This window comes from Sarcophilus harrisii, chromosome 4 (assembly GCF_902635505.1).
Source record: "Sarcophilus harrisii chromosome 4, mSarHar1.11, whole genome shotgun sequence".
NCBI classification, from domain to species: Eukaryota; Metazoa; Chordata; class Mammalia; order Dasyuromorphia; family Dasyuridae; genus Sarcophilus; species Sarcophilus harrisii.
Genome location: NC_045429.1, coordinates 341690013 through 341716481, shown reverse-complemented (window position 1 = coordinate 341716481; position 26469 = coordinate 341690013). Strand labels below are relative to the sequence as shown.

At 33.7% G+C, this 26469-nt stretch overlaps 1 non-coding gene across 1 annotated transcript; it reads right to left on the bottom strand.

Annotated features, from left to right (window-relative positions):
* Window positions 1–17000: 17000 nt before the first annotated feature.
* Window positions 17001–17192, bottom strand: LOC111720491. The gene has a single exon (XR_002770160.1). It is a non-coding gene; the product is annotated as a U2 spliceosomal RNA (small nuclear RNA).
* Window positions 17193–26469: the final 9277 nt, after the last annotated feature.

Sequence of the window (26469 nt, the reverse complement as noted above, 5' to 3'; positions counted from 1 at the left end):
AGAGGATGATACAAGGAGACTGAGAGGCAGATGCTAGACTCCGACCGATCTCACTGAGAGGCCCTTGCTTTGTCTGACTTCTTTCTTCTTCCCTGTGCCTCCAATTTATCTTGTTCCCCAGTCTGCAACGCCTGTGTCAGCAAAGGCTGCCTTGCAACCCCTTCCGATGTTACAATCCACAGCTGTGGAGGCTCTCAGAAAATTGATTTGTCCCCTAACATCCTACAGTATGTTATTTGCAAGAAACAAACTTGAAGCAAAGACATAGCAGAGCAGTATCTACCTTATTTCAGCTAAAGTTTAAAAAAAAACAGGGGTAAGAAAAATGATCCTAGGTAAAGTAATAGCAAAAATAGATTTAATTAAAAGAGACAAGGTACCATAGACAATTAAGCAATGTCAATTCTAAACATATGCACTAATTGGTACAACATCAAAATTCTTAAAGAAAAAATTAAGTGAGTTACAGGAAGAAACAGAAAGCAAAACTATACTTGTAAGGAATCTCAACTATCCTTTCTCAGAATTCAAGAAATACAACAACAAAAAAGAAACTAAAGAAACAAATAGAATATTAGAAAGTTAGATATAACAAAACTTTAGAGAAAACTGAATGGGAACAGAAAGAAACATACATTTTCCCCACACAGCACATTGATCATGTAACCTGACATAAAACCTCAGAAACTTACACACAATATAAATGAAATAATAATGCAATAAAAAATGAAATGATGTTTGCTGCTACATCAATAGAAAACAATCGAGTTGCCTGAGTAATGAAATTACATGGTCATACCTGCACTTCAAAAACACCAGTTCATCTTATATTAGGATGGGTAGATATCTGAAATATGAAGACCTATGAGGACAGCATTGCAATAATTCATATTAAGATGATGGCTTGTGAATAATGATAAAAGTAAGAAAGATATTTTAGAGATATAAATAGCATGATCTGGTCAATGACTACTCATATGAGATTGAGTGAAAGCGAAACACTGAGAACCCGACTAAGGTTTCCACACTGGGTGACCAGAAGTATAATGATGAAGAACAGTGAATTTTTAGGAAACACAAAGTGTCTCTAGAGATGTGAAATCAAAAATATAGTTTGATAGATGCCCATGTCTTCTCAAGTTTTTCTTTTCTTTCTTTTTTTTCATAAGTACCACTTCTGACATTTCACATTGTTTGCTAACATTTTACTATTTTAAAAATTGATCCCAAGTGCATTTAAATTTGTGTAGCATGTAGCACAAATTTTTCTGAATTTATTTGCTTTCTTCCAATTTTATCTTTTTGAGTGCCATGGCCTCTTTTCCCCCTTTGTATTCCCCTTGTTTCCCCCTTCTAGTTTCATATTAGGACTATGACGTTTAGCTAGATCTTATCTCCTACTCTCTGCCACATCATTTCCTTCTCAATTTATTTTTGCTATTTTATAATATTTTCATTTTCCTGATACTGTTCTAAAATTATTAATAATTGAGCTTATATTCTATACCTTTTCTCTTTCTTTTGAACAGTCATGTGCCTCTGATTAGCAAAAATTTTTTAAAAATTAATTATTTTGCTGGCTGAAGAATTCTTGAGTTATAGTGCTTTCTTGTTGTATTGACTCTTTCTTAAATTTCTCTAAGAAAAGAGCTTATGTCTTTAGTATTATTTATTTTCTATTTTTTCACAGTTGGAGTACATTTACATAAGTCAAGTTAGAGCCGCTATATTTGTGCAGTGTCTTTTCTTCTCTAATCTTTCTTCTTACATGATATTTGCTTTGACCTTTGCTCTACTTAATTATCTAATTACACATAGATTGCTGACTTGGAAATTACTTTTTATTTGTATTAGTCAGTTCTAGTCTATTAATATGTAGTCAAATCTGCTATTGTAATGAAAATATTAGATAATTTTGCTTAATTGTTCTGGGGAAATGTATATTTCTGGAAGTGCCTTTTGAGTATTTGTTGGAAAGTGTCTATTATGTCAGTACAAAATGAATCAATAAAAGCATAATTTAATATTTTCATAATATAATTTAGTAATTTCCTGTAGTAAAATGAGAAAAATACTAGATTTAGATTCAAATGACCTGGATTCCTATGCTCCTCTAATGGTAACTAATTCTGTCACTGTGGGCAAGTTACAACTTCTCTTGTTTTCTCATGTGCAAAATGAAGGGTGGCCTCTGATGTACCCTCCAGCTCTAGACTAATGACTCTATAAGTTTATTTCTGAAGACAATATTCATGATATATAGTCATGCATCTTCTAAATGGTCTATACCCCCTTAATCTTTTTCATCTTTTTGATCTCAAACCACATTTTTCCATTTAGTTTGTATTATATTACTGGGCATATAAATTTACAATGAAATTATCAATTAACAAAGTATACGTCAACTCAGTTTTAAAGATGTTGTCAAATGCATCATAGAACAATCCTGCTAATCCTTCACCACTTTGCAATGGATATTGGTGAACAAGCTATAATTATTCCCATGATGGTCTGTTGTCTTATGTTCAGTATATATATATACTACACATGTCAGAACCAGGCATCCCATAAAGTAATATTTTTTGCTGCCTTTAGTTTCAGGATGAAATCAATTCCATAAAAGTCCAATTTTGATATGTCATTGTATCATGGAGGGGACTCTACATTAACAATGATTATATGTATTTTCCCTGTGGACCAGCCTAGTAAAGTAAGAGTTTCATTTTCAGAAGATCAATACCAGAAAGATGAAATTGGGGAACATAAAAATCCCATAAAATGCAGAGAAGTTCAATGTGGCCTTCAGTTATGTATATCCTTTCTCCATGATCATAGCAAGGATGGAAGTTCAGCAAAGACAACTGAGAATGCTAAGTCAAACAATTCTTAGACTATATACAATTTTTTGTCTCAATTTGTTGATTTTCTTTGGCTTACTTCAGGAACTTAACCATATCCATGCTAACATCCTCACCCTAAATAAAACTAGAAGAAATCAAAGAAAAGCTAAAAGAAAAGATAGCTTATGTGTCATTTTTGTAGACAAATAAAATAGATGATAATTGGATCATGCAAATTTATTTAAAAACTACAATGGTATAGCATTGCTAAGCAGAACAATTGGTTTGGGGAGGGAAAGAAAAGGATAGAGAGGGAACAATTTATTATTCATTCTAGAATTAAATTTAAATGATTTTAGAATTGTATTGGCTTTGAATTATTTATATTGTGGTTTTCTTCTGATTGTATACATAAGTTGGAATCCTAATGCCTAATACCATGGAATGTCAATAAATCAATTGATGAATAAGTGATTATTAAACTTTTAATATGGACTAGGTACTATGCCAAAAGAAGGAAACGGAAACATAAGAAAAAAAAAATCACCCATTCCCTGAAAAAGCTTAATTCTGATAGAAAAAAATATATATATATCATGTCATATTATACTATACTATTATATTATATTATACACACACATATATGTGTATGTGTATAGATATAGATATAGATATATTGATATATTCATTTTATTCATTTGTTTCAATTGTGCCTTTCTTTTTGTGATCTCTTTGAGGATTTTCTTGACAAAGATGGTATGCCACTTCCTTTTCCAGTTCATTTTAAATATGAATAAACTGAGACAAACAGGATTAAATTATTTTCCCAGGGTCACACAACTAATAAGTTTTTGAGGTCAAATTTGAATTCCTGAAGATGAGTCCATCTTCCTAACTCCAGGCCTGGCATTCTAACCACTGTGCCATGTAGCTTTTACATACTCACACATCAGTATCTACAAGATATTGACATAGACATAGATATACACATATCTATATGTGTGTATATGTGTTAAATACTACTATATTTACAAAATAGGCAGAGAAGATAAAAGATATCCTTACTGGAAATAGCACAAGCAGTTAGTGAGGGAATATAGTGATATAGGAGGACAACTGGATGAGATGGCCTTAAAATAAATCAAGGATTCTAAAAGTTGGAGATTGGGAAGGGACCTTAGAGATTATCTAACTCTAGCTCTCTCATTTACAAAACAAGGAAGCTGAGATCTAGAGAAGGGAAATCATTTTTCTTTTAAATATATGAAATCTACAGTGCAAATCATCCAAAGGTTAAGATGACTGTTAGGAATAATATAGAAATTGACTTCTGGGGGCAGAGTCAAGAAGACGACCGAGAAGAAAAACACTAAGTTTTTCCCTCAACATTCCCTTCCAAAACACTTTAAAATAATGTCTCAAATAAAATTCTGAAATAGCAATAAAAAAAACAAATGTTTCAGAGTGAAACATTCTTGTAGCCCAAGAAAACATAGGTCAGAAAGACATATCTTTGACTATGAGGAAGGAGGCTAAACTAGAGGCCACATGAATGAAATATCAGTGATAAGATTAAATGGTCATTACAGAAGCAGCAGCAGCTTCAGGAGCTCTCAATCTGAAGATAATGAAAGGACCTGGAAACTAGTTAGAAAGAGATTACAGGGTGCCTCTGTGCTAACACTGGATACAGAGCCAAATGCTTCTTGATAACTACATTGTCTATACCTAGTTATTAGTAATAGTTCAAGGGCAAAGAAGAGCACTTTCAGTCAAGATGCAGTGGAAGTCCTGAGGAATCATTAACACTGGTGGGGATTAGGGAGAGTAATCACTCACTTTTGTCCTAATCAATTCCTTAAAAATTAGAATTGTGGGGGGGGCAACTAAGTGGTGCAGTGGATAGAGCACCAGTTCTGAAATCAGGAGTACCTAAGTTGAAATCTGATCTCAGACATTTAACACTTCCTAGCTGTGTGACCCTGAACAAGTCACTTAATCTCATTGCCTCACCAAAAACAAAAACAAAACAAAATTAGAATTGGGAAGTGGAAGCTAATGAGTCCATGAAACATTTTTTTAAAATGAAAAAAGTGAAATATATTATTGGAAAAACAACTGACTGAAAAAAAATAGATTGAAGAGAGATAATTTAAGAACTGTTGTGTTATCATGTTCAAAGAAAGAGCATAGATAACATATTTCAAGAAATTATCAAGGAAAATGGCATTGATATCCTAACGCAAGAAGGTAAAGTAGAAATTGTAAGAATTCACCAATCACCATCTGAAAGAAATCCCAAAATGAAAATCTCCAAGAATACTAGAGACAAAGTCTTAAAAAACCAGGTCAAAGAGGAAGTGGTTCAGATAGCAAAAAAAAAAAAAAAAAAAAAAAAAAAAAAATCAAATACCATGAAGCCACAGTCAGCATCACACAAGATTTAAGAGCTACTTTTACATAGTAGCTCAGAATATAATATTTGGGGAAGCAAAAAAAAAAAAGAAAAAAAACTGAGATTACAATCAAGAGCAGTCATCAGAACCCAGTATAATCCTTCAAGAAGAAAAGTGGTTATTTAATGAAATGGAGAACTTTCATGCATTCTTGACAAAAAGATCATTGTTGAATAGAAAATTTGACTTTCAAGTACAAGATTCAATAGAATCATAAAAAGATAACCATGCAGAGAAATCACTGGGGATTCAATAAGTTTAAACTGGGTACTTTTTAATATGGGAAGATAGTACCTGTATCTTCTAAGAACTTAATTATGCTTAGGGCAATTAGAAGGATTTTATGTAGAAAGAGTAAAGGGTGAGTCAATTAAGTTAAGATGATGCCAAAAAAGAGGGATATTCTGGAAAAAGAGGAAAGGAAAGGAAGAATAGGGATAGAAATATCTCTTATAAAATAAGCATGGGAAAAGAGCTTTTAACTGGAGAAGAAAGTGGGGGGTACAAACAATATTTGAACCTCTCACTTCCAAATTAGTTAAAAAAGAGGGAGGGAAAGGGAAGAGAACTAAGGGAATGAGAGTTAATAAAAGGGCAGGCAGATAAAAAAGGCAGTGGTCAGAAGGAAAAGGATTTCAGAAGAAGTACAGAACAAAAAAGAGAAATAAGGATAAACTGAAAGAAATTGGATGGATGGGAATATAAAATTAGCAGTCATAAATATAAATAGGAACGGGGTGAACTCACCCATAAAATGAAAGCAGATACCAGGATAGATTAGAAATAAAAATCTAATAATTTGTTGTTTACAAGAAGCATACTTGAAACAGAAAAATTAAATTAACAGCAAAATTAAAATAAGGTTCTGGAGCAGAATCTGTTATGCTTCAGCTGAAATAAAAAAGGCAGGACTAGCATCATGATCTGAAACACACAAAAGCAAAATTATTGTTAAAAAAATTTATAGGTAATTGAAATATACTTAACAATCATTAATAAAATTAAACAATTAAAATGATTTTTAAGGGAAAAGGACCTGTATGTGCAAAAATGTTTATAGTGGCTCTTTTTGTGGTGGCAGCACTGGAAATTGATACTATCAGTTAGGGAATGCATGAGAAGTTATGATTTTTAATGTATTGGAATTTTATTGATAGAGGGCTGATTTAAGAACAACCTGAGATGTACTACATGAATTGATGCTGAGTGAAGTGAGCAGAACCAGGAGAACATTGAACATAATAGCAAGATTATGTGATGATCAACTAACTGTGAAGGATTTAGTTCTTTTCAACAATGTGATAATTCAAGGTAATTTCAATTGACTTGTGATGAAAAAAATGCCAATAACATCCACAGGAAAAAATGTGAAGACTGAATATGGATCAAAGCATTATATTTCACCTTTTTGTTTGTTTGTTTCTTTCTTGTGGTTCTTTTTTCCTTCTAGTCTGATTTTTCTTGCACACATAACAAATATGGAAATATGTTTAAAAGAATTACACATATTTAAATTATAACAGATTACTGCTGTATTAGGGAGAAGGGGAGGTAACAGAAGGAGGGAGAAAATTTAGACCACAGTTTTGCAAAATTGAATGTTGAAAACTATTATTACATGTATTTGAACAAATAAAATAGTATTAAAAGAAAAGAAATTTTAAAAGATAACATTGAATTCACAAGTAAAAAAAGTATATAATTCCTCAAAGGTTTTTTCTGGACTCCATTAAAATAATATTATGACAGAGATCACTCATTTAAAGAAGGGAGAGTAGAAGATAAATCCCTTTTAAAAAATGAACTCCCTTTTCAAAAAATAAAAGGACTGTATATGTTGCACTCTAGTAGAGTTATTCTACACAGGATGTTTTGATAAATGAAAAATTTCAGAAAATGAACACTGGGTTTCAGTTATCTAGGGGAAAGAACATGAATCCACACTACCCAGCTGCTGTCACTGAAAGGGAGATCCCACTGGTTGGAATGGAACCAGGGCAAGTCAAAGAATAAAGTGTTTGGGGAAGCAGTGTCACAGAAGGACAGAAGCAGCACATCACACATCAGGCAGGTCCAAACATAAATGATATAAACAAAAGATATGCCAGCAGTTTGGTGCATTCATAATCATACCCAGAATGTATGGAGCTTTTTATGGGCTTTTGGGAAGGGCTTTTACATCATTTTTTTCATCTCCTTTATAAACTAGTAAAGAATCAGGTGTCTCCTTCATTGTATAAATGAGAATATAAAAGCTTAAGAGTACTGTGCCCTGAGAGTTAGGGGCCAGATTCACAGGATTATTGGAAGAGACTTTAGAGATCATTTATTCTACAAGTTCTTAACCTAAACTCTGTGAACTCGTTTAAAGACATATATGTGTGTGGTTATACACAGATGTGTGTGTGTGTTTGTGTGTGTGTGTGTCCAGTTATCCACTCCACAATGCAATTTTCCCCTTTATAGTTTTGACATCAGGGTCAACATAAGAAATTGAATGGGAATTTTTGGAGAGTTTTTTGGAAACCACAAATGCTACACAAAGGCCAGAATACAAGACACAAAAAGTTTAGAAACTCAGAAATATAAGATTGTCATTAAAAAGTCATTCCAGTAGTCTCAGTATCATAGGAGAAAAGGCTGAGTCCTTATATTATTTCCTTAAGGAAAATGAAGGTGAAGGTTCTAATCCTATAGATTTTACACAGATTTTCCAGATCATCAAAGGTCTCACACCCTTAACCTCCTCCCCCTTAACTAAGTGAAAGGAATAAGTATAGATGAGTGTGTGTGTGTGTGTGTACAGCTAGATGGCACAATGCATAGGACTTTGGGCCTGTAGTCTAGAAGACCTAGATTTAAGTATGGCCTCATGATTCTGGTCAAGTCACTTAATCCTGATTTTCATAGTTTTCTCATTTGTAAAATGAACTAGAGAAGGAAATAACAAACCATTCTAGGATTTTTGACAAGAAAGCCTTAAATGCGGGTCATAAATAGACATGATTAAATAACAAAATATATGTGTGTATATATATGTATGTATATATAATATTGTGATTTTTATTGTATGCAATTAAGTAAAACATTCTTTGGAGGAGTCCAGAAGCTTATTCATATTTCTGTGATCCATACAAAATAATAATGAACTCTTGTTCTAATCCAACTCCCCTTTTTTTAACATTGAAGCTCAGAAAGATTGCGACTTACCCAAGATCATACATGTCAGTAGCATAATAAGAATTACTTTCATGTTTTCGGTTTTCATATGAGTGTCCTTTCTACCATATCTCATAGTTTCTTAATGTCATAAAATTGCTCTATTTCCCAGAGTCAGGTAGACAGTGCCGTAAGCAACCTTTCAATCCATTCTTATTTGACAAATGAGAAACTGAACCCCACATAGGAAATAAAAAACTTCCCTAAAGTAACTCGAGATATAAGCAGGAAACCCATATTTATAATCCAAGTCTTTTAATTTCAATAATGTAGAGCCTGTTTCATCACTTATCACAGTAACTTGAGGAGAGGGTCAGGAAAACTACAAGAACAATGTATTTTCTGGTTGAATCTTTCCTAAACATGTTTTGGTAGGATTGGGATAGATATCAAGACATGACATCTACCAAGACAAGCTTCTTCACTTTTCAGACAAGCATCAGAGCATGATTCCCTCCAAGGACTATCTAGAAGTAGGCAAAAGCCTAATTCTCTCTTGTTATTTTTTTAAGCCAAGAGAAGAAAGTTGTGCTTTATTGAGAAGTTACATCAGAATCCAAGTTTTTAATCCATCCGAACAAGAGCAACTCAGATTGACTATCCTGCATACATATGTAGTTTAAGAGATCTGTTGGTGAAGAAACACAGTTGCCTATTCTCTATAGTCATGAAAAATAACAAAAATATCAACAGCAATTAATATTTATATTGTCCTTTAATATTCACAAAATGCTGTATCACAATCATCATTCTGTACTCTCAACAATATTGGGAAGTAATATTATTATCCACAATTTACATATGAGGAAACTGAGGCATTTATTAACTGTATTAATCAATTGCAGATCTGAGAAGGACATTTGGGGCAGTCAAATTCTCTATCATCTTATGACCTGGCTAATTATATATCATACCACAAACTTTATTATGGTACATAACTTGTCCATGAGTGGGAGATTAGGGGGTTGCTTGATAGTGAGGTAATGACACATTCAGTATGTAATCTTCTCTTCAAAGACCCATTTGCTCTCTGTTATGGAGTTGAACAGAAGAGACTATAACAGCTCTTTTGTAGGTGACAAAGGATTGGAAATTGAGAGGACGGCCATCAATTTGGGAATAATTGAACAAACTTTGTTATGAAATTGGGATGGGCAATCCCAGGATTTCCAGAAAAAAATCCCAAAAGACTTACAGGGACTGATACAAAGTGAAGTGTATAGAACTAGGAGAGCACTGTACATAGCAACAGCAATACTGAAAAATGATCAACTGTGAATTACATAACGATTCTCAGCAACACAATGATCAAAAACAATTCTGAAGACCTCATGATGAAAAGTGCCATTCATCTCCAGAGAAATAATTCAGAGAAAGAATTAATGGAGTCTAAATGCAGACTGAATTAATTTTTTTCACTTTATTTATATATATGTTTTTAATAGTATGATTCATATGGAAATATGGGACTTGCATGATTGTGCATATATACATATATAGATATATAACATATTCAATTTCTTACCATCTCAAGGAGAGGGATTGAGGAAGAAAATGTGGAACTCAATTTAAAAAATTAATATTAAGCATTGTTTTCCCATGTACTTGGGGAAAGTGAAATTATATTATATTTTATTTTTAATTAAAGCTTTTTATTTTTCAAAACATATGTATGGACAATTCTTCAACATTAGCCCTCGCAAAACCCTGTGTTCCAATTTTCCATTCCTTCCTCTATGCCCTGCCCTAGATGGCAAGTAGTCCGATATATGTCAAACATGGTAGAAACATACATTAAATCCAATATATGTATACATATTTATACAAGTATCATGCTGCAGAAGAAAAAAAAAGAGAAGCAAAATAAAATGCAAGCAAATAACAACAAAAAGAGTGAAAATGCTATGTTGTGAACCACACTCAGTTGCAATAGTCCTCTCTCTGGGTGTAGATGGCTCTTTTCATCATTGAACAATTGAAACTGGTTTGAATCATCTCATTGTTGAAGAGAGCCATGTCCATCAGAATTGAACATCATATAAATGTGTTGCTGCAATTTATAAAGATCTCCCACCTCTGCTCATCTCATTCACCATCAGTTCATGTAAGTCTCCCAAGGCCTCTCTGAAATCATCCTGTTGGTCATTTCTTACAGAACAATAATATTCAACAACATTCATATACAATAATGTATTCAGCCATTCTCCAATTAATGGGCATCCATATAGTTTCCAGTTTCTTGCTACCACAAAAAGGGCTGCAACAAACATTTTTGTACATGAAGTTTCCTTTCCTTCCTTTCAGATCTTGTGGGATATAAGCCCAATAGAAACACTGCTGGATCAAAGGGTATGCAGAGTTTGATAACTTTTTGAGCATGGTTCCAAATTCTCTCCATAATAGTTGGATCCATTCACAGTTCCACCAACAATGTATCAATGTCCCAGTTTTCCCACATCCCCTCCAACATTCGTCATTATCTTTTACTGTCATTTTAGCCATACACTTCTGAAAGGGGTGTAGAGGTATCTCAGAGTTGACTTAATTTGCTTTATCTGATCAATAGTGGTTTAGAATACCTTTTCATATGACTAGAAAGAGTTTTAATTTCTTCATCTGAAAATCATCTGTTCATATCTTTTGACAATTTATCAATTTGAGAATAGCTTGAATTCTTATAAATTTGAGTCAATTCTCTATATATTTTAGAAATGAGGCCTTTATCAGAACCTTTGAATGTAAAAGTATTTTCCCAGTTTATTGCTTCCCATCTAATCTTGTCTGCATTAATTTTGTTTGTACAAAAACTTTTTAACTTAATATAATCAAAATTATCTATTTTGTAATCAATATTGGTTTCCAGTTCTTCTTTGATCACAAATTCCTTCCTCCTTCACAGATCTGAGAGGTAAACTATCCTATATTCTTCTAATTTGTTTATAACATCATTCTTTATGTCTAAATTATGAACACATTTTAATCTTATCTTGGTGTATAGTGTTAGGTGTGGGTCAGTGCCTAGCTTTTGCCACACTAGTTTCCCATTTTCCCAGCAGTTTTTGTCAAATAGTGAATTCTTATCCCCAAATCTGGGGTATTTGGGTTTGTTATAATTATTGACTATTTTGTCCTGTGAACCTAACCTATTCCACTGATTGACTATTGTATTTCTTAGTCAGTACCAAATGCTTTTGATGACTGCTGCTTCATAGCATAATTTTAAAAATGGTACAGGTAAAACACCTTCATTTGTATTTTTTTCATAAATTCCATTGAGATTATTGACCTTTTGTTCTTCCATATGAATTTTATTATTTTTTCTAGGTCAGTAAAATAGTTTACTGGGAGTTTGATATTGTATTAAATAAATAGATTAGTTTAAGTAGTATTGTCATCTTTATTATATTCACTTTACCTATCCAAGAGCACTTGATATTTTTCCAATTTTTTATATATGACTTTATTTGTGTGGAAAGTGTTTTGTAGTTTTGATTATATAGTTCCTGACTTTCCCTTGGAGATAGATTCCCAAATATTTTATACTATCAAGAGTTATGTTAAATGGAATTTCTCTTTGTATCTCTTGATGTTAGGTTTTGTTAGTGTATAAAAATGCTGATGATTTATGTGTATTTTTTGTATCCTGCAACTTTGCTAAAGTTATGGATTGTTTCTAATAGTGTTTTAGTAGATTCTCTGGGGTTCTCTAAGTATACTATCATATCATCTGCAAAGAGTGATAATGTGTATTCCTCATTACCTACTCTAATTCCTTTAATCTCTTTTTCATCTCTTATTGCCAAAACTAGCATTTCTAATACAATATTGAATAGTAATGGTGATAGTGGGCAACCTTGTTTCACTCCTGATCTTATTGGGAATGATTCCAGTTTATCCCCATCACATATGATGCTTACTGATGGTGTTATATAGATGCTACTGACAATTTTAAGGAAAATTCCATTTATTCCTATATTCTGTAGTGTTTTTAATAAAAATTGGTGTTGGATTTTATCAAATGCTTTTTCTTCATCTATTGACATGATCATATAATTTTTGTTAATTTGGATATTGATATAGTGAAATATGCTAATAGCTTTCCTAATATTGAAACAGCACTACATTCCTGGTATATATCGTACTTGTTCATGGTGTATTATTCTGGGGATGATTTTCTGTTATCTCTTTTATTTTATTTAGATTTTTTAATCAATATTCATTAGGGAGAATGGACTATAATTTTGCTTCTCTGTTTTCATCCTACCTGGTTTAGGTATCAGTACCATGTCTGTGTCATAAAAGGAATTTGGTAGGAGTCCTTCATTCCCTATTTTTTTCAGATAGTTTACATAGTATTGAAGTTAATTTTTCTACATGTTTGATACAAATCACATGTAAATTCATCTGGTCCTGGGGATTTTTTTCTTGGGGGTTGATTAATAGCTGGTTGTTTCTTTTTCTAAAATGGGACTATTTAAATAATTTAATCTAGGCAAGCTATATTTTGTAGGTATTCTTCCATTTCCCTTAGCTTATCAAATTTATTGTTATAAAGTTGGACAAAGTAACACCTATTTATTGCTCTAATTTCCTCTTCACTGGTGAAAAGTTCTCCCTTTTCATTTTTAAGATTAACCATTTGATTTTCCTCTTTCCTTTTTCTAATTAAATTAACTAAAGTTTTATCTTTTTTGTTGTTTTTTCATAAAACTAACTCAGTTTTAATTATTAATTCAATAGATTTTTACTTTCAATTTTATTATTTTCTTTTATTTTTAGAATTTCAAGTTTGGTATTTGATTGGGGGTTTTTAATTTGTTCTTTTTCTAGCTTTTTTAGTTGTAAGTCCAATTCACTGATCTTCTTTTTCTCTACTTTGTGCAAATAAGTATCTAGAGATATAAAATTTCCCCTTATTACTGCTTTGGCTGCATTCCACAAATTTTGGTATGTTGTCTCATTATTGTCATTCTCTTGGATGAAATTATTAATTGTTCTTATGATTTGCTGTTTTACCCATTCATTCTTTAGAATGAGATTATTTAATTTCAAATTACTTTTTGTTCTATTTTCCTTGGCTTTTTATTGAATGTAATTTTGTTGCATTGTAATCTGAAAAAAATGCCTAATTCTAATTCTGCCTTTCTGCATTTGATTTTGAGAACTTTATGTCCTAATACATGGTCAATTTTTATATAGGTTTCATGATATGTTGAGAAGAAAGTGTACTCCTTTCTATCTCCATTCAATTTTCTCCAAGATCTATCATACCTAACTTTTCTAGTTTCTATTTACATCTTTAACTTCTTTCTTACTTATTTTCTGGTTCAATTTATCTAGTTCTGAGAGAGCAAGTTTGAGAACTTCCATTATTATAGCTTTGCTGTCTATTTCTTCTTGCAGCTCTCTTAACTTCTCCTTTAGGAATTTGCATGTTATACCACTTGGTGCATATATATTTAGTATTGATATCACTTCATTATTTATGGTTCCCAGAAATATAGTTTCCTTCCTTATCTCTTTTAATTAGATCAATTTTGGATTTTGCTTGATCTGAGATCAGGATGGCTACCCCTGTTTTTTTGTTTTTTTTTTTTTTTTTTTTTTTTTTTTTTAACTTCACCTGATGTGGTGCTGTACAATCTGAAGCATAATAGATTCTGCTCCAGTCTTTTACTTTTACTCTATATGTATCACTCTGCTTTAAATGTGCTTCTTGTAAATAACATATTGTAGGATTTTGGCTTTTAACCCAGTCTGCTATAAAGCTTCAGCTGTATAGGAGAGTTCACCCCATTCACATTTACAATTAAAACTACTAATACTGTATTTCCTGCCATATTATTATCCCTAAATTATACTTTTCTCTTTCCTTTTCCCCTTTCCCCCCTCCCCAATAGTAAACTTATGAGCACCATAAGTGCCTCAAGCAGCCCTTTCCCTTTAGAGTCCCTCCCCCTTTCTTATGCCTTTCCCCTACTAATTCTGTTTTGCCTTCTATTTAGCCTACCTGTTCCCTTTTTGCCTTTCTCTTCCCACTTTTCAAAAATGTGAGAGAAGTTTCTGTGTAAACCAAATATGCCTAATATTTCCTCTTGAGCCAAATATGATGAGATTAAGATTCACATGATATCATCCCCCTCCCTTCTTTTCCTTAAATATAATGTTTCCTTTGCCTCTTAATGAGATATATTTTCCCTCACTTTACCTCCACTTTTCCCTTTTTCTGGTACAATCCCCTTTCTACCTCTAGTGATTTTTTTTTATATTGTAACAGTAAAATTAAATTATACATGCACTCTCTATGTATACCCATAATAGAAATACAGTTCTCAAGAGTTCCTTTTATCTTTTTTGCTTCTCCTGAGTCCTATAATTGGAGGTCAAATTTTTTTGTTTAGCTCTGTTTTTTTTTTTCATCAGAAATAAATGGAATTCACCTGTTTCATTGAATGCCCACCTTCTTCCCTGGGAGAAAATGCCCACTTTAGTGGGGGGAGAGGGGGTAGTTTATTATTGGCTGCATTCCAAGTTCCTTTGCCTTTCAAAATATCAGATTCCAGGTCCTTTGATCCTTTAAGGTGGAAGCTGCTAGATCCTGAGTGATCCTTATTGCGGTTCCTCAGTATTTCAATTGTTTTTTTTTTTTTTTTTTTTCTGACTGTGTGTAATATTTTTTTCCCTTGATCCAATAGTTCTGAAATTTAGCCACAACATTCCTTGGAGTTTTGATTTTGGGGTCTCTTCCAGGAGGTGTTCAGTGAATTTTTTCAATGACTATTTTATTTTCTGATTCTATAACAATAGAGCAATTCTCTTTGATGATTTCCTGAAAAATAGTGTCTAGGATCTTTTTTTCATCAAGATTTTCAGGAAGTCAAATAATCCTTTCATTGTCTGTCCTGGATCTATTTTCCAGGCCAGTTGTTTTCCCAAGTAGGTATTTTACATTTTTCTATTTTTTTTTTTTTGGTTTTGCTTGATTGATTCTTAATGTCTCATTGAGTTATTCATTTCCATTTGTTCAGTTCTGATTTTTAGTGAACTATTTTCTTCATTTACTTTTTTTACTTCTTTTTGTATTTTTCCAATTGAGTTTTTAAATGAGCTGTTTTGTTTTATAGGATTTTTTCCATTTCACAAATTATGTTTTTTAAGGAGTTATTTTCTATTTCCATTTCACAAATTCTGTTCCACAAATTCTATTTTTTTCTGGGAGTTCCTCAAGGTTTTAAATGTGTTCTTTTCTTTCACCAAAAAAGCTATGTGTGGTCAGAGTTCTCTTTGCCTTTTTATTCATTAAAAAAAAAAAAAAAAATTGGGATCTGTTTTTAGGATAAGGAAGATCTTCCAACATTCCTCAACAAATGGCAGCGGCTGTGCTGAGTTCATGTTGACTCACTGCCGGTGCTGAGTGGGCGTGGCCAGGTCCTGTGGGTCTCTAGCACTTTGAAGTTCACTATTTATCTTTTGGGTTTGTGTCTGCTGATCTACTGGCTTGCAACCAGGGCAGAGTAGCCAATACTGCTGTAGAATCCTCCCCTTTTATTGTCACATGAAGTCTGCACCTCCCTGTAGAGTCCACACCCCGCCCCGGGTCTGCACAACAAGTGCTAGCATGTGTGCTTGGTTGGCTTGCACCTGACTGCCTTCCTCTGTGCCTGATGGAAACAGACTTTTTCTGGCAACTTTTGAAATTTTCTTCTGCTGGTAATTTGTTGTACTCCCAATATTCATGGATTTTGCCAGTCCATAACTAATTCAGAGGCTGGATTTGCTAATTAGCTGAGGTTCCTGGGAGAAGATCAGAAAGAAACATGTGTTTTCTCTGTCATCTTGGCTCTGTCCCCCAATTTTTCCTAATATTGAACCAGCTCTGCATTCCTGGTATAAATCCTACTTGGTCATGGTGTATTATTCTGGAGATGACTTTCTGTAATTTCTGCTAATATTTTATTTAAGTTTTTGCATCAATATTCATTAGGGAAATTGTTCTATAATTTTCTTTCTCTGTTTTCATCCTACCTGGTTTAAGTATCAATAGAATGTTTGTGTCATAAAAGGAATTTGGTAGAAGACCTTCTTTTTCTATTTTTTTCAAATAGTCTATATAGTATTGGAATTAATAAGCCTAATTCTATTGATCAGTTGGCATTGCTTTTATAGCAGGCTAAGAGAGTTGTGAGCTTATCTAGGGATATCATAACTACCTCTTTAATATGGCTAGATTATACAATAGAGAGAATACAGTTAGGAATACCTGGCTTAGAATCCTACCTCATTCACTGAAATGCTCTATATGATCTTGGGAAAATCACTTTATTTTAGTTTCTTTATCTATATTAGAAGGTAGTTATATTCAGTATTTTCTAAGATCCCAGTCAGCTCTAAATTTACAACTTTGCTTTCAAGAAATGTAAGTATTATTTTCAAATAAATACAGTAATACAAGCCAGTGAAAAAAGATCAGTCTTTTTTTGGCTGAGGTTTTTGCATCATTCCTAGAAGGACTGCAATACTGGGTCAATGTATGGAGTGGACAGAGCAAGTACCTATTCCATCTCACAGGGTCAAAAATCCATTTAATATGTTATCCTCAGATAGAGGAAATTATCATATATTAAACTGATAAAAACAGAAACTACACTTGATCTTAGTGAGAAGGCTGAGAAGCAATAAGCAAAAAGCAATAATATATTCTTCACTTCAGTTCCCTATAATGAGGGCACAGGTCATTTCGGTCATTTCTAGACATAAGACGAGATCCAACATGTGAAAGATGCTCAGGGACGTGCTTTCAGAAGAATGGAAAACTGGATGATAGGTGGACATGTGACCTAACACATGGCTGGGAGTAACCTTTGTCCACTGAATGTGGAAACAGAACTGTGGGATTCTTTCAAATGAACAGGCTCAGAGACAGTGGTTCTTACATTCCCACCTAAGCAAATGAAAGATTGATTCACTTAGTTCACATGGTAAGGAAGAAAGAATCTATGAGATGCCTCCTTCTCCACTACTTCCCTCTTCCCTACTCTTCTAGATGTCTATGTTCCATCATAAGTATTGAAGGCTTTCCAGCAGTAAAGTCCTAAGCATAAAAGTTTCCAGTAGCTCAATAGGACTCCCCTCAGGGTAGTTCGAACTAATGTTTTGTAGTAGCTGAGTTGAGTTATGAGCCTAAACCCTCTTTCCTTGGAAGGAAAGAAGGAAATAAAAATTTTATGTACTTATGATGTGCCAGGTAACTGCTAAGTGCTTTTTTAAATAACTTTTGTCTTATTTGCTTTTTACCCTAGGTGATAGATGCTATATTATTTCCATTTCATGGGTGAGGAAACTGAGGCACACGAAGGTGAATTGTCCAGTCCCAAATCTAGTAAATTCCTAAGGCCACATTCTAACTCATCTTTCTTGTCAAACCTGACACGCTACTCCCTGTGCCACCTCACTCCCCCATTCAGAGACTAGATATTAGGGGTAATTTGGGAGGGACTGATTGTGCCCTCAAGGTATTAGGGGCAATGTTTGTGTATTTGTTCTTACTCTCCTGAAATATTCTTAACTAAAAGTCAATCCAATGTTAAATAATTAACTGGAACTGGAGCTAATCACAGGATCTCTAACATGGGAAAAACACAATAAGACAAGGTCTTCATCTGATGGAAGAGAAAGAAAAATTCTCCCTCCTTTATTTAAGATATGATAGAAATCTCAAGGGAAGGAATGCAGCAGAGCTAGCCCTAAGAACTAAAGCCAGAGTGATGTTAAATATATTACACTAGGATAACCCCATATCCCTACCAACATCATTTACCCCCTATTTTGTCCTCCTTGCCTATTCACCACACAGACAGAATACTTGCCTTCTCACCAGTTCATGCACTAATAAGCAGCAACCAACCCTGGGCACTTAAACCAGATTAAACTGACTGCAAGGAGCTAGAAGCTAAGCTCGCCTTCAGCAGCAACCAATTCTATTTCACTCAATCTAATTCTAAAATTAAATAAGATTGATATTGAAAAGTAAAGAGAACAGATCAATATTGGTCTGGTTTGTTTGCTACATTCCTGGGCATGCTGGGACTGCTGAACACCATTGGGAAAAGGCCCCACAGTCATACATATAACAAGTACAGTAAAACCTCATGAATTTAGACAAACTCAGGGGAAGCCTTGTCTGACTTAGTGAAAAGTCTGGGTTATTAATATTATTTGAAACATGCAGCCTTGATAATTCCATATTGTCCATATGATAGCACAAGCCAAAGAACCTGTAGCCAAAGTAGGAATATTGGCTTGCTTATTGGATTACTAGATGTAATAGTTGTATTCCCAAAGCCACTCCGGTCCAGCTTTGTTCTGCCCAACCCATAGTGTTCCCTAGATGTTCCAGGTAGAATTTTGGGCCAAAGCTTCAGTGGCAGTCATACTTGCCATGATGTCATTTTAGGAAAAGTAGTCAACTATACCCCAACCAGACAATGAGTATTTATTAAGTATTACTTGTATGTCAGACATTATACTAAGCTCCAGACATAAAAAGATGGACAATAAAATCTGCTCTCATGGCATTTACAGTATAATGAGGGGAACAATATGCAAATTACAGATAAAATAAAATGGAAAGAAGGGAAAGAAGGCACTAGAATAAAGAGGAAAGGGAAAGGTTTCCTGTGAAAAGTATGATTTTACCTGGGACATGAAGTAAGGCAGGAAGCAGAGATGAGGTGGGAGAATATTCCAGGTATAGAGGAATAGCCAGTGAAAATACCCAGAGTAAGAAGATGATACCTTTGTCTAAGGAACAGCAAAGAGGCCAGTGTCATTGAATTGCAATGTGTATGGGGCTAGAATGGAGAAGATTAAGTGCAAGAAGACAGAAAAGTAGGGGCAACAAGTTATAATGGATTTTGAATAACAAATAAAGGATTTTGTATTTGATCCTGAAAAGAACAGGGAACCACTGTAATTTACTGAGTATTGGAGGAAAAGGAATTTACATGATCAGACAATCACTTTGTCATCTGAGTGGAAATTTGACTGGAGTAGGGAGAAATTTGTAGCAAGGAGATCAACCCAAAGGCTATTAAATAGTTGGGTATGAGGTGATGAGGGTATCAAGGTGGCAAAAAGGAGAAGGGCATTTGTAAGATATATAATGAGGATAAAATTGACAGGACTTAGAAAGAGATTGCTTGTGGGGGGAGGGAGTCAGAGAGTGAGAAACTGAAGATGACACCTAGATTGTGAACTCAGAAGACTGGGAGGATATTGATGTTCTCAACAGTAATAGAGAAGTTAGAAAAGGGATAAGATTGGGGCTCATTGTACTTAGTAAGATGCTGTTCTCTGTAGACTGAAAGACCTGGAGTCAGGAAGATTTGGGATCAAATTACAACTCTAATGCTATCTAAGCAATACTCTAAGCCTCATCCAATTTAGGTTCATAGCTGGAAGAAAGCTTAGTTGTCATCTAGTCTAATTCCCTCATCTTAAAGATGAGGATACTGAAGCCTAAAGATGTTGACAACTTAACCAGTGCCATAAAGATAGAATATTAAGAAAACTAGGATTTCAATCCAGCTCCCCTAATTGCCAGATGAGTTAATCTTTCCAGTGTAGCATCATTCCCTTATTTGGAAAATAGAAATAATATCCATCCCAACCAATCCCAGAGTTGAGTGTGAGTATCAGAGAGTATATAGAGAGTGTTTTGTAAAAGTTAAAGTGCTAAACAAATGTCATTTATCATTTACATTGGGAAATTTTGTGTCTATTTCTAATTTGTTTTAAGAATAGTTTTAGGCTATTTTCAGATGAAGAAATCAAAGCTGTCTACAATTATATGAAAAAAATGTTCTAAATCACTATATCAATTAGAGAAATGCAAATTAAAACAGATTGACTAATAAGACAGAAAAACAAAATTATAAATGCTGTAAATTATATGAAAAAAATTGAGATCCTGATCCATTTTTGATGGAGTTGTGACCCGAAGAACCATTTTAGAGAGCTATTTGGAAATATGTCCCAAAGAACCATAAAACCACATATCCTTTGATCCTACATCCATTTCTCAAAGAGACAAAAAGGGGTAAAGAGAAGAAGGAGGTTTTTGTAGAAAAAAGATATTTATAGCAGCTCTTTTTGTGGTGGAAAACAATTGGGAATTTAGGGGTTGACTATTCATTGGGGAATGGCTGAATAAGTTGTGCTATGTGATTATAATGGAATATCACTGTGCTATAAGAAATGATAAGCAGGCAGATTTCAGAAAAACCTGGAAAGACTTATATGAAAAATGAAGTAAGTAGAGCAGGAGAACACAGTAATAATAATATTGTATGATGATCAACTGTGAATGAATGAGCTTTTCTCAGCAATAAAATGATGCAAGATAATTCCAAAGGACTTATTATTAAAAATGCTATGGAGTGCCAGAAAAAGAAATGATGGAGTACATATATAGACCAAAGCATATTATTTTCATTTTTCTTATTTTTTTCATAGTTTCTGCCCTTTGGGCCTGTGTCTTCTTTCACAACATGGCTAACATGTTTATATATTTTGCATACTTGAACATAGTTAAACTGTAACAAAATGCTTACTATCACAAGTAGAGGAAAGGTGAGAAAAAGAGACACAGAGAGACAGAATTTGAAATTCAAACATTTTCAAAGTGAATGTTAAAATTTGTCTTTACATATAACTGCAGAAAAATAAAATATTTTTAAAAGAACAGTTTTGTTGTTTTTTTCTAGTAAACATAGACTGTCACTCCAAAATATGTTCTACTCTTTTAGTTTCCTTGGTAAATTGTTTCTTCCTAAGTAATCAATAGATAGATAGATAGATACTTTTGCTTACTTTATTTACAAATTTTACTATACTCTAAATAGTCATTGTGAGTATCTCTGTATGTGTGAGTATATATATGCCTATGTTAAGCGTTAGTTTATTGGCTATCTCAAATGACACTAGAGATGCTATAGTGGAAATAGTTACTAACTCAAATCCTACTTTCCTCTATCTTACAGAAAAGCAGTCACACCACTAATTTATCAATTATCCAGCAAGGGTATATAATATGTAATCTGTACATTAGGTGGTGATCTACTCCAACCACTGAGCAATCCCACCTCACTTACCTTCAAAATCTTTCCAAGACTTCTCAAATTCTAAACAACCTTGGTACAACTTAATGACATTACTCTCTAACCCCAAAGCACCAGAAGGGCTCCTTCAAACTCTTATTCAGCTGACTAGCACTAATAAAATTGGAGTATGTCACTATGATTAGCACAGGTCCACTGCCCCAAGCCATGGGAGACAGTAGACCTTGTAAGTCTCAGTAAGAATTTTAATAAAGGAAGAAAATAAATCCCCCAGTCCTGCTTCTGTCCTCCCTCAGGCAGCCATATCAGAGATGATTTGAAACTCCCACATGACTTTGTGGGGGTTTGCAGATTCACAGTCTCTTGTCGATTCATCCAACCTTGCATGTTTATTATATGTTCAAGCCACAGCTCAAGTGTGGCTTCCTATTGTGTAAGCTTCTGGGCCCCAATTCATCTTCCTTTGGATAGTTTGAGATGGCTCTACCCAGTTTCTAATGAACTGGCAAAGCCAATTAAACATTGCATAGACTATCCATAGTTGGCTGAAAATCTCTTCTATCAGTGTAACCCAGAGATGCATTAATATTGTCTGCTGTGTAGGAAGATGATGTTAGTGACTCATAGATTGAAAGATTATATATTTAGGGCTAGAACAGACCCTAGAAATCATTTAAACCAAGAAATCTTAACCTGGGGTTTGTGAACTTTTTAATTCTAATAATCATTTGAATATAATTGGTTTTCTTTGTAATCTTATTTATTTTATTTTATACATTCAAAAAGTTTATTCAGAGAAAGAGTTCGTAAGCTTCATCAGACTACCAAAAAGGTCTGGGATACACAAAAAAATTTAAAAGTTCCCCAGATCTAATTCAACCCTTTCATTTTATGAATGGGAAAACTAAAACTCAGAAAGAGGTAAAATGATTTTTCTAAAGGTTACATAGCAACACTGGCATTCAAACCAAGACCTGACTCTAAATTCTTGATTTTTTTCTACTCTTCTATGCAGGATCACAGATAATACAGCAAATATATTTGGAGTCAATGAGTCTGGGTCCCAGATTGGATTTCCATTTATCTGGCTTGTTAAAATGGGCAAAGTAACCAAGTAGCATCCATGGGACTTAACTTCCTTTCTATTCAGGTAGAACAGTTTCAGGGTGGATACCTTTAAGTGATCTCCAACAAGGACTGTACTCAGAGGCAGAAGAGAGAGAAAATCTATCTCAAATAATGAGTATTAGATCCTTAAATCCATCACATAGAACCTCATTCTTAGAATAGTAAAATCATTTATTGTGTTAAGAGGGGCTTCGTGTTATTTTCCAGTGTTGAGATGGGCTTTACACAAAACAATCTCTTTTCTGGGTTCTCAGAATCAATGGCTTTGAACAATGATTGGCTGAATGTGGAATATGTTCTGGTTCCATTGATTGGTTTCTCTCTCTGCTGGGCTATAAGACAACTCTTCCTTTAATCTCATTACCTTGACGCTATAACTTCATGAGTTAATAGAGCTAAATTTATGCTGCTTGCAATGTACTTCCTAATCCTAAAAGGTTGAGGAGATTGTTATAGATGAAGATGACAATTTCCTTTATGTGTAAAAGGGAAAAGATTTTTATATAATAAAATTAAGCAAAAGCTTTACAGATTTTGCTATTAGAACCTTTTTTAAATTGGGAGAAGCTCTCAGGGCAAAGCCTAAAGAGAAAAAATTAGCAAAATTTCTATTTATACAGACCAAGTAGAGAGATAAGTTCTCATTCAAGTCAAAAGAGAGTTAAATGGCTTTTTCTCTTCCATGAAATATCTAAACTTTTTTTTTCATTTTGCACTCAACTGATATAGATCTCTAAGAATTGTTCAGGAGGTTTTTTTTTTCTTACAATAGGAATACATCTGGGATGTGAGAGATTAAGGAAATCCCCTCCAAGTAGTTAATCTCTCTTGGGGATCCCAGAAGATCTTTCATGGCATGTCTGACCATAAAAAATACTAAGCTTGCTAGTCTATTTTTGTTAACATAGGATAAATTAGAACTTCTTTTACTGAGTTCTCCATTTTTATCATCCCATGTACTTTAGAAGCCCAATGAGAAATTTTTCTCTAGGAATTTCCTTTTGAATTGATTTTGGTACTATAGAAATCCACTAAAAAAAAAAATATGATCCAAGATGATTTTATTTCCTTAACTCATATATTAAAGTCCCAAATACCTATAGGAATAGTAATTCAGGCATCTGCCTCAAAGAAGGGGACATTTTTTTAACAGCATAATTTTCTGAAACAGAAGAGATCAACAAGGAAAGATTGCTCTGCAGCTAAAAGAGTAAAGGCAGGCCATGAGATGAAGGTGATAAAGCAAGAATCTGGACTTTGTCAATCCCACTATTTTCATGACTTATTCAAACTATACAGGCATATGGGAATGGCAGTAATTGTCTCCAGCAGCCAAGCAAAATGTGTCTGCCTTCTAGGGAGTTTCTAATACATTATTTGGGTGTTTTATGTACCCAAATGTCTATGGACTCTTGTGAATCCTTTATATCTCATACATTTTCAATGTGAGTGAAACAAAGGTTATCCTACGCCTAATGTGCATATTGTATATTGTGTATCTGTATAAGAATTAGAGAACTTGTTACCTCATATTTAGAGATACCTAGACATGTCCCATACTATAAGCATATTCAAAAATTTCCCTTGAATCCTTTAGGTGAAGACAACAAAACAAAGAAAGAAACTAGTGTCCTTGGGGTGAGAGCCCCCCAGGATTGAATACAGTCAATATAAACCCAGAGATTTTGGAAGATGGGAGGAGTGTGTAATCTTGGTCTTGAGTTTTACCGACCCAGCTTTTATTTTCAATTAAATTGCACAAATATTTACTGAGAAATTACTATGAATGCTTGCCCAAGGAGCTGTGGGAAATGCCTGCAAGGTATGCCTCCACAAGGGCAAGGACTAGTTATTTTCACTCAGTTGATATGAGATAATTTATTTGTGGTGTTATTCAGAACTACCCATACCTAGACGATTACAATTGTCTCTTTAAAGAAAATGTTCATAATATATATGTGCGAGTCTTCTAAGTAGATTGCATGCCTTTAGGTTTTTGTCATTTCTTATTCCTGAACCATAATTTTCAACATGCCTTTTGCTGATCTTTGTCCTGAACATTTTGCATTGAAGACAAGAATTGTATCTATGTAGATGCATGTGTTGTGGAAAGGATATACACATATGTACATATACATATGAGGTATAAAAAGTCTTCAGGGAGAACTAGCCCTGTATGCTAGTTCTTTTCAGGGCTGCTCACCCATTTTTGGTATCCACTTTACATCAAATTTTCACAGATGGTTCCTAAAAGGTGTAGCATGTGTTGCAGCCACACCCTGGAAACACCCTAGGCAGATGGGTTAAATGACTTTGTAGGTAACCAACAGGCCTTAAACTAATCAGTGAGTTAGGTGGATATTTAGCCCACATATATGAAGACTTTCTATGGTAGAATGAGTAAATGAGAAGTATATATTTCAATGGCCTTGAAGGCAGCTGAAAGAGGTGCTATGGAAAACTTGGAGTTGGCCAGACATGGAAGATGCCAAGGTCATCCCTTGCATCCTGGGCCATTGCTATCCAAAGTCACTTTTGTCTTTGAAAACTCTGGAAGAAAAAGTGAGGCCGATAACTTTGTGTAACTCTGCTTCCCCTAAGTCCAGTTCATAGACAAATCAAGACATAGCCTCATGAGGTCACTGGTCCTCCTCAAAGCAAAGGACAAACAATAGCATGTACATACATATTATATACGTATACATGTACACATGTATACATATTAAGTTTTACATAGCTATAGATAGATGTGTTTCTAAGAATATTGTACTACTTTATAGAATTCTACTTTTTCTATACAAAACATTTGTACTTAATTAAAATTATAGTAATAATAGTATTTTATTTATATCTTATCATAGGCACTGCAAGATAATGATCAGTTGTCCAATGATAAGAAGTTTTCTGTTGCTTTGAGGAACATGATAAAAACCAATTTTGTTAAGTCCTTTATTTGTTTCACCAAGGAGATCCTATAAGTATCCTTCTCTTAAGCCTCAACCTCTAATATGGTCCAATTTCATTTGTAGTGAGAATATTAATACTGATAGATATTTTGTGCATAATTTTTCTCATATATAAATGAGAAATATAGATTTAATGACCTCTAACTTATTTTCTAATGGTAAATATTTACACACATTTTATGTATGGGTATATTATGTCTGTATATGTATGTATGTATATATCCCTGGAATCTTATGGTATTAATTACTTACTCCAGTATATCCTTCTGTAATTCAAATCCCCCAAATTTATTGGTATTGGACTCTTTTTATTGGTAAAGATTAATGCCTTTTATGAGTTGTGGGAAGGAGTTGGCAAGACCAGAAAAATGGAGAACAGTAGGGTATTTGGGAATCTTGAATCTCTTTGTATCTTTGGAAGATTCTGACTTACAGTTTTGAAAGAGAAGATAGAAGTTGCCAATCCCACTTTGGGTTGCTAAAGAAAAATGTTTTTTTGTGAAAAAACCAGCATGAGAGTTTATAGTCTCCATCATATCCATATCCCCAGTTTGTTAAAAACTTGCAAATACTACCCCTTGGATGAGATCTAGGGCTCTTAATTATGCTGAATTACCTCTCTCAAACTGAGAGAGCTCCTTCACTAAATACTATATGATATACATTCTCTTAAGTATATTTCATTTGATTTCTGCTGTGCTATAGATTTAGATAATTGGTTTCTTTGCCACTTACTATGAAT